We start from the raw sequence: 15,312 nt of genomic DNA, 5'->3' as shown, positions 1-15,312 counted from the left end.
TGCTAAAAAGAAAGATGGTGCCTTGAGATTGTGTATAGACTACCGGAAGTTGAATCGAGCTATGGTCAAGAATAAGTACCCTATGCCCCGTATAGATGATTTGTTTGACCAGTTGAAGGGTTCCCGTTGTTTCTCTAAGATAGACTTGAGATCGGGTTACCACCAGTTGAGGGTCAGGGAGGAGGATATTCCTAAAACGGCATTCCGTACGCGGTTTGACCATTATGAGTTTCTGGTGATGCCATTTGGGCTTACCAATGCACCGGCAGTCTTTATGGACTTGATGAACCGGATTTTCCGGGTATTCTTGGATCGATTCATAGTCGTTTTCGTGGACGACATCCTTATCTATTCGCCTTCAGAGGAGGAGCACGAGAAACACTTGAGAGTGGTGCTTGAGTTGCTTAGAGCCCATAGGCTGTATGCCAAATTTGGGAAGTGTGAGTTCTGGCTAGGAGAAGTCAAGTTCTTAGGCCATATGGTTTCCGGGGAAGGGGTATCTGTAGATACATCCAAGATTAAGGTAGTGCAAGATTGGGCACAGCCTAAGAGTGTGTTTGAGATCCGCAATTTTCTGGGATTAGCTGGGTATTACCGCCGGTTTGTGAAAGATTTCTCCAAGTTAGCGTCACCATTGACTAGGCTGACTCGGAAGGGAGTCAAGTTTGTGTGGAGTGAGACTTGTGAAAAGTCGTTCCAAGAGCTGAAAGTTAGATTGACCACCGCTCCGGTGTTGATTATTCCGGAAAGAGGGTTGGGTTATGCGGTTTATTGTGATGCCTCACGAGAGGGTTTGGGTTGTGTGTTGATGCAAAAAGGGAAAGTGGTAGCTTATGGCTCACGTCAGTTAAACGTGCACGAGAAGAATTACCCCACACACGACCTAGAGTTAGCGGCAGTGATCTTTGCCTTGAAGATTTAGAGGCACTACCTTTATGGTGAGAAGTTCGAGGTGTTCTCGGACCACAAGAGTTTGAAGTATCTGTTTACACAGAGAGACTTGAATTTGAGGCAGAGGAGATGGATGGAGTTCATTGAGGACTACGACTTTGAGTTGCATTATCACCCGGGAAAGGCCAATGTTGTGGCCGATGCCCTTAGTAGGAAATCCATTAGTGATGTAGCTAGTATTGCCATCCGAGAATGGGAGATGTTGGGAGCTCTTGGCGAGTTTGATTGCTACTGGGCGAATCTGTTGAGGCTGCGGCCTTGTTTTCCGTTGTCGCGCAGCCTACACTTGTGACTAGAGTGTTAGAGGCACAGGGAGGTGACCTTGAGGTAGAATCCCTCCGAGAGAAAATCTCAGGTGGGAAGGTTGAGAAGGGTTTGACGGTGTATCCCGACCTGAGTGTGAGATACCGAGACCGTTTGTTTGTGCCGGAGTCTTGCAGAGAGGAAGTACTCCGAGAGTTTCACCATTCACGTCTTGCGGTGCATCCGGGAGGCACCAAGATGTATCGGGATTTGAGTCGCCAGTTTTGGTGGCGGGGCATGAAGAGAGACGTGGTCGTTTTCGTATCGAAGTGCCCTACTTGCCAGCAAGTGAAGGCCGAGCATCAGAGGCCAGCGGGTTTGTTGCAACCCTTGCCTATTGCCGAGTGGAAGTGGGAGCATGTCACTATGGACTTCGTTGTAGGTCTTCCGAGGACTCAGCGGGTAGTGACGCCATTTGGGTGGTTGTAGACCGGTTGACTAAGTCGGCGCACTTCATTCCTATGCGCGTGAGAGATTCGGTAGACCATCTTGCCGACTTGTATATTCGGGACATAGTGAGATTGCACAGGGTCCCAGTGACGATCGTCTCGGATAGAGATCCTCGTTTTACTGCTAGGTTGTGGCAAAGTTTGCAGAGTGCCTTGGGCACTAAGTTGACCTTTAGTACGGCTTATCATCCGCAGACTGACGGGCAGTCCGAGCGTACTATTCAGATCCTTGAGGATATGCTTCGGGGTTGTGTCCTTGATTTTAGTGGGACATGCGAGAGGCACTTACCATTGGTGGAGTTTGCCTACAACAACAGCTTTCAGTCTAGTATCGGTATGGCACCGTTTGAGGCCTTGTATGGCCGACCGTGTAGGTCTCCAGTTTGTTGGGCCGAGGTGGGTGATGCACCTCTGTTGGGTCCGGAGTTGGTTAGGGAGACGACGGAGAAAGTTGAACTTATCCGTAGGAGGCTTGTTACAGCCCAGAGTCGTCAGAAATCTTATGCTGACCGTAGGAGGAGGCCTTTGGCATTTGAAGTAGGTGATCATGTTTTCTTGAAAATATCACCTAGGCGAGGTTTGATGAGGTTCGGGAAGAGTGGGAAGTTATCCCCTCGGTTTATTGGCCCTTTTGAGATCCTTGAGAGGGTTGGGGAAGTCGCTTACCGTTTGGCTTTACCGCCGCAGTTGTCCGGGGTGCATGACGTCTTTCATGTTAGCATGCTTCGGAAGTATGAGCCGGATCCATCGCATGTATTAGATTGGACCGACTTAGAGATAGATGAGGATGCCTCGTATGAGGAGAGACCAGTTCGGGTCTTGGATAGACGGGATCAAGTCCTGCGTGGCAAGACCATCCCTTTAGTAAAGGTTTTGTGGAAACATCACGGAGTGGAGGAGGCCACTTGGGAACGTGAGTTGGAGGTCCGCGAGAAATATTCGGACTTGTTTGTTGTTGTATAATCTTGTATTTACATTTTGGACTATTGTTGAACTTAAAAGCTTTTGTATATGTCTTAAGTTGTGAAACATTGAAAATGTTTTGATTTATTGAAAGTATGTTTTGGAACTTGCCTCTATGGAAGTTGAATGTAGCATTATATATGTTGAAATATATTGTTGAAATTGGAAAGGAAATGCGTAATGTTGATGCATGTTGAAAGTACATATGTTGTTTACATATTGTGAATTGCCTCTTGTTAAAGGGATGGGATGACCGGTAATGGGTCGAGTTTTTGAATGTTAAAATGTAACATTGTTAAAAATGGAGAAAAACCCGTTTTGGAAAACTTGTGCTTAATTTCGGGGACGAAATTCTTTAAGGGGGGGAGGTTATAGCGATCCCGGATTTACCCTTGTTGTATAGTGATCCGAACATGTGTCCGTGGATGTTGGTAGTTGATTATTATCTTGTTTACATCGTTTCTTAAATTGTATTTGAGTTATAGGATGTTTTGGACAGGTTTGTTACAGGTTGGTTGAGTTTAGAAACCAAAACTAGTTGCCCAGATTTTGGCCTGTCCGTTCGAGCGGGGGTTTTGACGCTCGAGCGGGGAATACACCCATCCAGTATTTCCTGTGCAGTGTTGGGCGCTCGAGCGGGGGATTGGACGCTCGAGCGGAAGGTTGTGAGTGACGCTCGGGCGGGGACCTGTTGTGTCGAGATGCTGGGAGAGTGCATCCGGAGCTCGAGCGGGAGTTTGGTCACTCGAGCGGGAGTCTGTGAGTGCCGCTCGAGCGGGGGTTTGGACGCTCGAGCGGGGCGACTGGGTTTAAGTTCCGAGTTTTGACTTTTCAAATCACTTTTTCACTTTCTCTTCTCTCTCCTACTTTTCCAAAAAAACACCATTGTTGAGCCTCTCACTCTAGAACTCTACCTTCTCTCTAGGTTTTGATTTAGTAGGAATGATTTGCTCATCTTTGGCCTTTACAAAAAAGTTGTTGATCGTCGAGGGCTACTTTTTAATCTGAAAATTTCGAGATTTGGAGCACGTTGGGTTTTGTCATCTTCTCCCTTGGGGCTCCAGGTTTGAGGTAGGGATATCCTACTCCTCTCTATGGATTTTGTCTTTAAATTTTAGTATTTTGAGATGTTGGGGTTGGTTTGGTAATTTTGTGAAAGTTTGGGACTTTTGTGTAATTTTACAAAAGTTGAGGTTTTATTTATAATAAACCTAGATGCATGTTTGGCATAGAGAAAGGGAATAAATGTTGAATCATTGATGAAAATGGGACCTTAAGGGTTGTAATGTTAATTATGAAAAACGACCTAATTACATTGTTTGATTAATTGGGATAATTAATTGTGAGAAGTGAGGAAATGAAATGGAATTGTTGAGATTGGGAATGCATGGGGAAAAAGGGTGTAGTTGAATTATTTATCACTCACCGAATTGAAATGTTGATTGAATATCCATTTGTGCATTTATTTCCTATTTAGAAATAACTGCTTTGGGCTATCGGTGGAGGATAATCGTGATTGTTGTAGACAATGCATAATGATTAGGCAAATGAAAACTAATCAATGGAATGTGTCATGGAATTTAACGGTTGATAGAATACATTAACTGTATGTATTGAATGATGGTATATAGAACCAATGTGTTTGTATACGTTATGTGCAGAGGAGGAGATGGGGGATGTACTCCGCGGTTTAGAGGAAGATGGGGGATGTACCTCTAAACCGGATAGTATTGGGAGAAGATAGGGGATGAACTCCGTAAATACAACTCATATGCTTGTCTAGAGAAGTGAAGATAGAGCTCACATGCTTATCTTTGTGAAGTGTAGATACAGCTTATATGCTTATCTGTGAACGTGGAATATAGTTGTTATATATATCTATTGAGAATGTAGATATAACTTATATGCTTATCTGTGAATGTGGGATATAGTTTTATACATATCTGTTGAGATGATGATAGAGCTAATATACTTATCTGTTGAAAAAGGGAAAATGAAAAGTAACTTTGACTCATAAGTCGTAGGACATAAAGTGTGATTTATGTGGATGTATCGGTGTTGACCATCTATCAATTGCTAATCTTTTAGTCATTGTTCATGGTTGGTTTAGTGTATTTCTGCTGGACTGTGGCTCACCCTATATGGGAATATCATTTTCAGGTACAGGTAGCATGCCACCTCCAAGGTCATAGCTTGAGAGGCTAGAGGCGGGCAGATTTTTGTTGTTTAAGTTCCTTTTTGATGTATTACATGTATATTCAAGCCGAGGGCTTAATGTGTAGATGAGTTGGCACTCTTTTGTTGTAACCAAGTGTTAACTTGGAAAGCTGTAAGCCCGTAGGGCATTTTGCTTTTGCTGTTAACATGTAATACTTTTGTAATGAAACTCTGATGAATAGAAGAATGTGGATATTTCGTATGTTAATGAATGTTTTATTTGATGGGTTTAATGTTGTTATTTCGAGGGCGTTACACTCATCTTTGTGGAATTTTATATGTTGCATCTTATTCATATTATGCTCATGTGTACTTGTGTATTTGGAACGGGAAAAATGACGAGATGTGTATGTGTTTATTGGGCATTCCCAACTCATGGCGCTTCATGCCATGTGAAGAGGAGTTTTTCGAGAAAGAAGGCCCGACAAAGAGTTATGAAGAGTTTGGCTACCGTAGACGACAAACCTAGTTATTTTTGCAAACTCTTGACAAACTCTGTTTTTTTTAATATTTATTAATTTAGCAGACAATGATCTGTAATGTAACGTCCCTAATTTTGGAGATTCAAATAATAAGTATAAATAACAATAATTAAAGGAAAGACAAGAATAAACCATAATTCCCCTCCGTATATTCATAAGGATAATGTCATACAATACATGAGTTGGGTTTCATTATATTCATCATCTATGTGAAGTGGATATATAATAAGTAAATAAAAGTACCATCATTATTGAATACATATTTAAATGACCCAATGCTTACATGTAATGTATTTATTATTTTACTTTAATTTTTGTAATATTATATGCCACGCTCCGATAAATATAACTCATTTTATAATTACCAATCCATTATTGTTATCCAATTTCATAATATAAGTGTGATTAAAGAAAAATAAAATATATCTTGTAAAACAAAAATACATCTCTTTTTCATAAATTAAGGTTCCATGAAAATTAAGAAGCCACTACAGATTTTCCATCATATATATTTTCTTCATGTTATGAAATCAAATTTTGAATGCATCAATAATGGCAATCAAAATCTCTCTCACAGATTAGTAGGATCAAAGACTCACTCACCCATATTTTTTTTTAAGGAAATCTAGACTATGAGAAAAGGATATGATTAACTGGATGGAAAAGAAAGTGATTAATGTAAAAGAAGTACCTCGTGTCAAATAGCACACCTTCCAGCATTTTCTTGTAAGGCCTGAACCATGCCTCGAGCCACTTTAAAGGCTTCACAAACCTCAGCCACATGTACTTCCTTTAGACTAGTATGAAAAGATTCTTTATTCAAAACATAAATTTGAACTTGTAAAATCATTGGAGATCAAGAGAAAACATGGAAATATAACTTCCTAAAATTCAAGAACAAAAAAAATAATATCAAAATGGTGATAATCTAACTATCTAGTTTGTTCTTCATTCCAGTCATCTCAACTCAAACTAGGTGAAGCAAGGAGTTTAATTAGGCTAATAAAGATTAAGTACTACACATGATTAGTTAGCCCTAACTAATTATGCTCAACACTTAATCATTTGATTAATGAGCTCTTTTCATTAATCAATCTTTACATAGAAAAAGAGAGAGCTCTAGAGTTTAATTAAGCACGATTAGTCCTTCCTTAGGAAAAACAAGATTTCCCGAGAATCTATGACGTTCAGATTCACTATCACCCAAGAAAGGCCAATACTTTTGCTGATGCATTAAGCAAAAAATCAACGGGGAACTTAGCTTGTCTACTCACTGAACAGAAAGAAATCTTACAGGATTTTGAGAAAACCGAGATTGAAAGTTGTGTTACATGGATAAGCTGGGTTAATAGTTGTCACTTTAGCTGAACCAGCAACAGTGAACAAAGTCAAGCAAAGGCAAAAAGAGGAAGAACTCCTCAAGAAAATAATTGACGAGTTTGAAGCAAATCCGAAACCTGAATTCGGCATTGATAATGAAGTATTGAGATTTCAAAACCGATTATGTGTCGCAAACATTCCTGAACTAAAGAAGAGAATCCTAGATGAAGCTCACAAGTCGATATTTGCTATGCATCCGAGTAATACTAAAATGTATCGAGACTTGAAGCAAAGCTATTGATGGCCTAAACGGATCATTGACCGGCAAGTGAAACAATTGAGGAACAAGTCCATCCCAATGGTGAAGGTAAAATGGAAAGAATACTATGAGGACGCTACATGGGAAAAGGAGGATGAAATGCGGCTACACTACCAACATTTGTTTCCAGATGGAGGTAAAATAAGTTCAGAGGACCAAACTTCCTTGGGGGGGGGGGAGGGGAGAGAGATTGTGATAACCTTGTCTTGTGTTATGTTAATTAATCATGATTATGCTTGTGGATATGTGTTTAAATTAATTTTGGGTTATAATTGCTTTATTATTTGATTTTGTGAAGTTATATCTGTTCACTGTAGGAAAATCTGTCTAACTTACCGCTTTAATTTGAAAATTGAAAGCCGTAGAGGCGACAAAAGTTGAAATTGGATGTGTCATTGTGATCACCGTGATTTTTAGAGCCTATGGTGAAATTTAATTAAAATTTGATTCGGACCAAGTTAATTAGATTAAATTGATTAAATTAAGCAATAATTAATTAGCCTTAATCAAATTTGATTAGGCAAGCATATATAAGGACCTATTTACACTTATACTTATTCTTTTGAGTTCATTCTCATAACTTGGCTGAAATACACTCTAGAAAGAGAGACGATTCTAGAGAGAGAGTGAAGACAAAATTAGAGAATTGAGCTAGAAGCTTGAAGATTGAGAAGGTTAACTCAAGAACTAGCTAGAATTTGGAAGATTGGAGCTCTCAGGTGAGTGATTAAACTCAAATTCATGAGTTTAAGTTCATAATTTAGTGGATTCCAGCATGATATGTGACTAAGAATGAGATTTAAGTGGTATATGATGAAATTGAGGTCTATATATCCATGCATGTAAGGAATTGCCACAAATTTGCATAATCAAGCATGTAACATGTTAACCTTGAAAAATTGAGCGCCAAATCACACATGCATGCATAATTTTATTGAGCTTCATGATTTTAAACATTATTTGTATCATATGAAATGGAATGAGAGTCAATATTTTACATGTATGCATGATTCATGAAGGTATGAAGCTTGATTGTATGAGTTTTGAAATTGAAATGAAAAATTTGGAATGATTTGGAAAATGGACCATGATTTTGGACAATTGGATTCAAATTACCCATGTTTTCATGGTATAATGTTTTTTTATGTTTTTGGTATCAATTCGCAAGCTTTGGACCTTTGGATGTGTGTTTTGAGCTTCAAACAGAATTCTAGAAATTCCAAAATTCGACCTGCCTGCTCGAGCGAAGAAAGCCTTGCTCAAGCGTAAAAATCAAGCTCCCAGAAGTTTTGCAAAGATTTGCACAGTAGCTCGAGCGACAAATCTTGCGCTCAAGAGAACCCTGTTTTGCAAGACTCCTCACTCGAGCTGCGAAAGTCTCGCTAACCAATACTTCTACAAAGTTTTGCAGACCGTTTGAGTGACCAAAGCTACACTCAAGTGAAGGGCCCTGTTTCAGAAATTTTTAAGAGTTATTTTCATGTTCCGTTTTCCGTTCTCTTTCATTTCTAAGCACTCTTAGGCATGCATTAAGTATTGTAAATGAACTAAAGGAAGAAGAAAGAAGCCTAAGAGAAATAAACAAGTTAAGAACGGATTGAATTGCTTGTGAGTCAATGTGTTATGAAATGCATAGGGTCAAGCGCAAGGGCAAATCCATCGACAGAAAACTGTAAGTAATATCTTAGTAAAGATATTGTCAATTATGTCATATTGGGCCTGGGGCTGTTTGATATGTATGATAAGAGTATGAATTGGGCCTGAGGCCGTTTGATACGTTTGACATGAATGAATTGGGCCCGAGGCCGTTTGACATGAATGAATTGGGCCTGAGGTCATTTGATATAAACGAATTGGGTTCGAGACCGTTTGTAATATTTGATAAGGGAATGAACTGGGCTCGAGGGCGTATGATATGATGGGCCAGTGGCCGTTTGATGTGTTTGACAAGGACATTATCCATTAGGGAATTTCATTAATGTAACCTCTTTAGTTTGGTATTATTTACTGGGTTATCGCTCACTCTTAATTATATAAATGTAGGTAAACAAAGAGATGTGCAAACCCCGCCTCAATGAAGGATGTGAGAGAAATCCAAGTTTTTGTGAAGTCAGCCCGAACGTCTCACGCACGAGACTTTGTTTTGTTCTTTTGTTTCCCCCTTTTGCTACCTTGGTGATTTCGTTGGACCACCTAAGTGTATAAGCTTTTTGTTTGGCTGACTGCATGTCTGAAAGTTCCGGGATGTATAAGATGTTAAGATGTGAACTTTGTATATGTGAGTTACTATGGACTGCTTATGAAATGTTTTCGCTTTGCCATGTAAGCACAACTCATTGGACAAAGTTTTTAAGCTGCTTCCGTTTGGACCCCTTTAGCTCTATTGCGATAATTTTAATTTCGTTTGAGGTCGTAGGCAATCTCATGATTACTGGCCGGCTATGACCTTAATCCATGAGGGGTGGGCTCGGGTCATGACAAAGAAGGTTCATATTTCTATTAAATTACACTAAAAATTCTTACTCTTAAAATTCATCTAAACCTACTAGATCTTATATAAAGATTTGGTATATAACTTGAGCCAAACTACTTTCTTGGACCATAACTCCAGCCCATGTCTAGAAAATGTTAGAATTACCAGAATTCCCTCGCAACATAATATATGTGTGCGTGTGTCTAACATATATGCATGTTGCTTTGTGGCCCCAATTTCATATCACCTATTGTATTTTTATCTATTATGACTTATTATTCTTGACCACTTTATGGACTATCTAGTTTCTAACCAATCCATATATACGACCTAAGATCTATGATATCCGATTCTTTGTTCTCTTTTCGTTGTCTATGATAGCAAAAAGCAGTGACGAGTGGATGACATGAAATCTCCAGTGTGAGCGATATCTGTTAGGCATCAGTCATCACTGCATCAGTCCAACACCATGAGATTCGATCTTGTGTCGTACTATTCCAGTTCACAGTCGATACTATACGTGATATCTATCTTTTTATTGGCAATTTGAGACATGTCATACTTATGTAGGCCTCTCCCTAATAAAATAGTTTATACCAAGTACACCGTAGACAGAGGTTTGCTTTCTAACCTCTTGCACTACTCACCATTCTGATTCTTCTCTTTGATCTTTTCACTGCTTCTCAAGGAGGGGACTCTCTCTTCCAAACAAGGGTAAAAGTAAGCAAACTATTCATTCCCTCTGCCCTTATCCGAGGTAGGCTTCGTTAAGAGCTTCCTCATTTGAGGGGCTTTAAGGGAATTGAATTGGAAGTCAAATGACTGAAAAGAAAGGTCCATCATGTATAAGGAAATTTTAGGTTGGGAGGTTGCTTGAATGCATTGGTCATGCATGGTATTACAATCGAAAATAGTAACGTCTTTTCGTACATTGCTTTATGCTAAATATTGAAAGGCAGAACGACATAAAAAGAAAGAAAATATGGTTCCAATAATAGTGGATTTGATGGTTCTAGAAAGTCATTTAATTGAATAAGGTATTCACTTTTTCTGGTCAGTATATGCGTATATCTCTCATCTAAGAATGAATGTAGTTCACGATGGGTGTTGGGGCCCCTACCATTAGTTGTCTATAGGGATCTCAATTTTAATATTGAATCAAGCCTTAACTTCTTCTTCTTATCACTTTAGAAGTCCTATAAAATACCTAATTCTATTGAGTGGGGCTGGGTGGAGAGATTGGATGGAAAAGAAAGAATGTTGACTTCTTGGAATGGTATTCGCCCCTACCTGAAGACCAAGCAACAGAGAAAGAAGGAACGAGACTGGAAGGCTACAAGTGGGTCACCATCTCTTGGCTTTGCATTCTGTATTCTAAACTTCACTATACTTGAACTATGGAACTACTAACGACCAAGCAAGAGAGAGAGACGGAACGAGAATGTTAGGCTACGGGCACCACCTCTTGGCTTTGTTTTCTGTATTCTAAACTTTACTACTTGAACTGTGGAACTAAAAGGAGTTCATTCAAAGATAGGAATAGAACACAATATAAAAGGAGGAGCAAGACCAATATAGATTGAATTTCATAAGTCGGGAAAGGGAGTAAGAATTCCAGGAATCCCTATTCGAGGGTTAATCCCTAATAGCTTCAGGAGACAGCTTGGTTGAAGGCCCTATCGTAGATTGCCAATAGTCCTTTCTAGATGCATGCATCTCGCCTAACTGCCCGAGTCTTTCTTCTCCCAAAAATGTTATGAGCTCATGTTCTAATCCATAATAATAATATCTTCAGGAAGCAGCCTCGTTAAAGCCCCTATCATAGATTACCAACAATCCTTTCTAGATGCATGCTTCTTGTCCAACCGCCCAAGTCTTTTTTCTCCCAAAGATGTTATGAGCTCAAGTGCTAATGTGGTCTGAGGGGAAATGATTTCTTCTTGTCTACTGAGCTTATTTTTCAGACTACCACATTTCCGGTCAATGTTGCTTCTTTTTTCATTTTTCCTTAAGGATCCTTTTCATTTTTCATTAAGGATCCTTTTCGGCCTTCTTTTGTTTTGAGCTTTTAAGACATGGTTAAATCAATTAAAAGATATCCAAGCTTTTAATATTGTGTATCATATGACATAAAAATAAAAATAAAAAACAAGCACTATGGTTGTCTTTGATTTGAATAGAAGCAAAAGATCCAGAAATGCCCTTGAACCCTTATAAAATTGATTTAACCATGTTGCTTTTTGCTAATTTCATGTGATGTGGGTTCAAGTTGCAATAATTAGTCTCTCCACAAAAAATTACTAATAAAGTTGCCTACCTATTGCCTCTCTCAGATCTTGTTAGTGGAAGTCTTGTGCATTCAAATTTCTTAGCCAGGATTTCTACAACTATACAACAAAAATACTTCTCTCTTTTCTTTCATCTTAGCATAGTAAGTAGATTTCTTTGAAATGCTTCTTGAATGAGTTTGCCATCATCCACAGTAGGCTAAATCTGAAAGTTTAGTTTCTTTTGTAATTAACACAAAAGTGCCCTGAAACTTGTTGGCTATATAATCCTGCCAACTATTCATATGTCCAATTCAGGAATGGAAAAAAAGCTGGAACCTTTATAAAAAGCATTTAATAGCCTACTTTAAGAAATAGAGTATGACAAGATTCAAGTTACTATCAAAAACATGGAGTGAACTCACTTGCATACACTTTTTGAACAAAATTATAAAATAACCTATAATTAGAAAACTTTAATTTGTTTTCTCCAATTGTAACCCTGTATGCCTCATATCTCATTATTATATCATGAATATTATTTGATTTGTGATTTCATCTTCTCAACTTATGTGATCTTTAATTGCACCTTTTATGACATTTGAAAACAACTTTGCACCCTTGGTATGTATAATGTCCTATGAAGCACGAGTACTCCAAAAATGTAGCCGTACAAGTACCGGGTACTTCCCGGGTGCGGATACGCCTACCGGTACGGCTGCACGCATACCGGGTACGCCAAAAACGCACCGGGTACGTTTTATACGGTTAGTATACTGACGGGTACGCCACAGGTACGCCATGGGTACATTTTCGGTACTCCGAGGTTAAAAATGAGATTTTTTATAAATTAAAAGGTACTGGAGCAATATTTTATGTCTATTTTAAAGAATTATAAAAATCTGAGGTTCTTTTGTAATAAATAAAACATAAATAAAACATAAAACCAAATAAAATTAGGTTTCTTTATTCTCTCTATCATTCAATCATCTAGCTCCTTCCATATCTCATTCCGAAATACTCCAAGGCTGAAGAACTTCGAAGGTGCTAGGGTTCCATGTCCATTCGATCATCTCCTTCCAGAAATACTCCCAAGAGAGTCTGAAGAACACTTCGAAGGTGCGATTGAAAGGTTTAATCAAAGGTGCTGCTGATTGATTCTCTCATTCGAAGGTGCGATTGAAGAGGTAAGTTCATCTTCGATTCTTTCCCCTTTTCTTCTTCGATTCTTTATCTTCTTTCTTTCATTTTTTTTTTTTTTCCAGATTTTTGTACTGTTTCTTCGCTTCTTTAGTTTTCCCTTTCTTTGATCCTTCATCTTCTTCTTCATTTTTCTTGAACTCCTTTTTTTTTTCCTGATATATGTCCAGATTTTTGAACTAAAATCTGTCCAGATTTGTTGAACTAAGATCTGTCCTTATTTTATTTTTATTTTTTTTCTGATATATGTCCTGATTTTTGAACTAAAACTGTCCAGATTTGTTGAACTTTGTTGAAGTAAGATCTGTCCTTATTTTTTTTTTTTTTTTCCTGATATATGTCATACATATATGCAATATGATATTGGTTGTAAAGCTTGATGACAAATTAAAATCCCTTGACACCTTAAATTCTCTTTCGTAGCAGTTTATTTTGAGGGGGAGGGATGGGGGTTTTGTAACTGAAACAGAGCATTAATTTGTGATGCATAACCATTGGTTTTGAGTTAAGTTATCTGTCTGTCTCCACATTGGTTAATTTCCTTGCAATGCATGATGTTGTGCATGGATATGATTGGTTATTGTTTCATTGTCTTTTATGAACTAAAATTGAGAGATACTTTGTAGTTCTCTTTTTAGTTTTGATATTTAATTTTAATTTGTAGGTTGGATCCCATAACCATAATTATAAAAAAAATAAAAATAAAATATCGGCGTACCGCAACCGTACCCGTATCGTACTTTTTTAGGGTTTTGCCGTATCGGCGTACCCGCACTCGTACTCGTACCTGCACCCGTGCTTCCTAGAAAATGTCACTTTCTCTTTGATCTTATCATGGCCTCCTTTGCTTGCTTGGGAGAGGAGCCTGCTAAGTTTCTGCATTATCTAACTATGTTATTTTTTTATGAGCTTTGGTCTATTTTGTGACCAGATTCTCAAGATTGCCAAAGTTGACTCTAGACTGAGGAAATATTTTGCTTGTAACATGACATTGCCATTGGAATATCCTACCATGAAAGAAATGCTTACACTATACGCTAATGGTAGTGATTATCATTACAAGCCTATGTATGAAAACACTAACAAGTAACATAGGAAATTTGCATTGCGGTACAAAGTGAGAATTAGTGTCCTTGACCCAAGAAGATTATGCCTATGTAGACATTAGGCGGCACAAAATTTTAGAGAAATAGGATTATGTTGATAAGATGTGTTTGTTGATGTTACTGGAAGAAAAAACAATCATTCATGACTTGAAAACATCTATAATGGAAAAACAAGAGTTCCTTAGTAGTCTTTGGAAATAATATCAACATTCCAATGGACACTAATTGTTAGGCTAGTCGAATTCTGAAAACAAGGGTGGTAATTTTAGATTGGAACACTTCAGGTATTGAGAGTATGATTGGGCATAGTTAGATTTATTGCCCTGTAAATTGAATGGGTCTTTTCTTCATGCAAACATCATATCTGTGAACTCAGTACTAATCTTTCTCTCATTTTGGTTTTCTTAGAACTTGAAATCTAGACAAAGCAAACCTCTCTATGTTGCAAACCCTAGCAAACTCTTGTCGTCCTCAACCTAACATATGCAGTTGTGTTGAGTAAGAGATTTGGAGTATGTTTGGTTTGCATTTGAAAGATGAGTTTTAGAAAAAAAAAATTAAAAATTGTTTGGTTTGAGTTTTTCTCAAAAAATTTTCAAAATCACTTTCTCTCTCTTACACATCAATCAATCACTTTTTCTCTCTCCTCTCCTTCTCAATCACTTTTTCTCTCACCCACATCTACTCAAATTCTCCCAAAATATCAAATCATCCCAAACTCCCACAAAAACAACTCTCCCAAAATATACAACCAAACAAACCAAAAAAATTTATAAACTCTCCCCAATTTTTTTTTCAAAAACAACTCTCCCAAAAACAAACCAAACAAGCCCTTGATTTTTGCATTTTAAGTAATATACTAAAATTAGCATCTTACATAAAGTATAATTACGAGACAAACCAGCAAATATATATGTATATATATATTTCAAAAAGAATAGTAAAGTGTAAAATGTATACTCTAGCAACATATACATAAATTGTAATCTTGATAAAGTTGTTTCCCCTCACTCTCCTCGAGTCATAAAAGCCTTACTAACACAGTCTAGCCCGGTTGCCAATACAAAAATTCTAGTAATTACATTTAAGGAAATTTATAAAACTATAAAGCATTTGAGGTTGTTTGTATACCTAAACCTATTCTTTCTAAAAATTTATCCAATTTCTAAACAACTTCTGATGCATCTAGTCTATTGCCATATAGAGACAATCAAGTACCAGTCTAATAGTTTTCTTGTCTTCCTTCTTTGAACATCCCGAGC

The 15,312-nt window shown here is 38.0% G+C and overlaps 1 long non-coding RNA gene across 6 annotated transcripts in view; it reads right to left on the bottom strand.

Moving 5' to 3' along the window:
• LOC114311291 (uncharacterized) overlaps positions 1–15,312 on the bottom strand; it is a 37,022-nt gene that overhangs the window by 9,476 nt on the left and 12,234 nt on the right. For all 6 annotated transcript variants that reach the window (XR_014332187.1, XR_014332185.1, XR_014332188.1 and 3 more), the window contains exon 3: positions 6,057–6,162. This is a non-coding gene — a long non-coding RNA (uncharacterized LOC114311291). The remainder of the gene's footprint in view (positions 1–6,056; positions 6,163–15,312) is intronic.

Source organism: Camellia sinensis, chromosome 6, assembly GCF_055761805.1.
Source record: "Camellia sinensis isolate YWXY chromosome 6, ASM5576180v1, whole genome shotgun sequence".
NCBI classification, from domain to species: Eukaryota; Viridiplantae; Streptophyta; class Magnoliopsida; order Ericales; family Theaceae; genus Camellia; species Camellia sinensis.
Note: the sequence above shows the minus strand (reverse complement) of the source record. Positions and strands in the feature narration are given on the sequence as shown.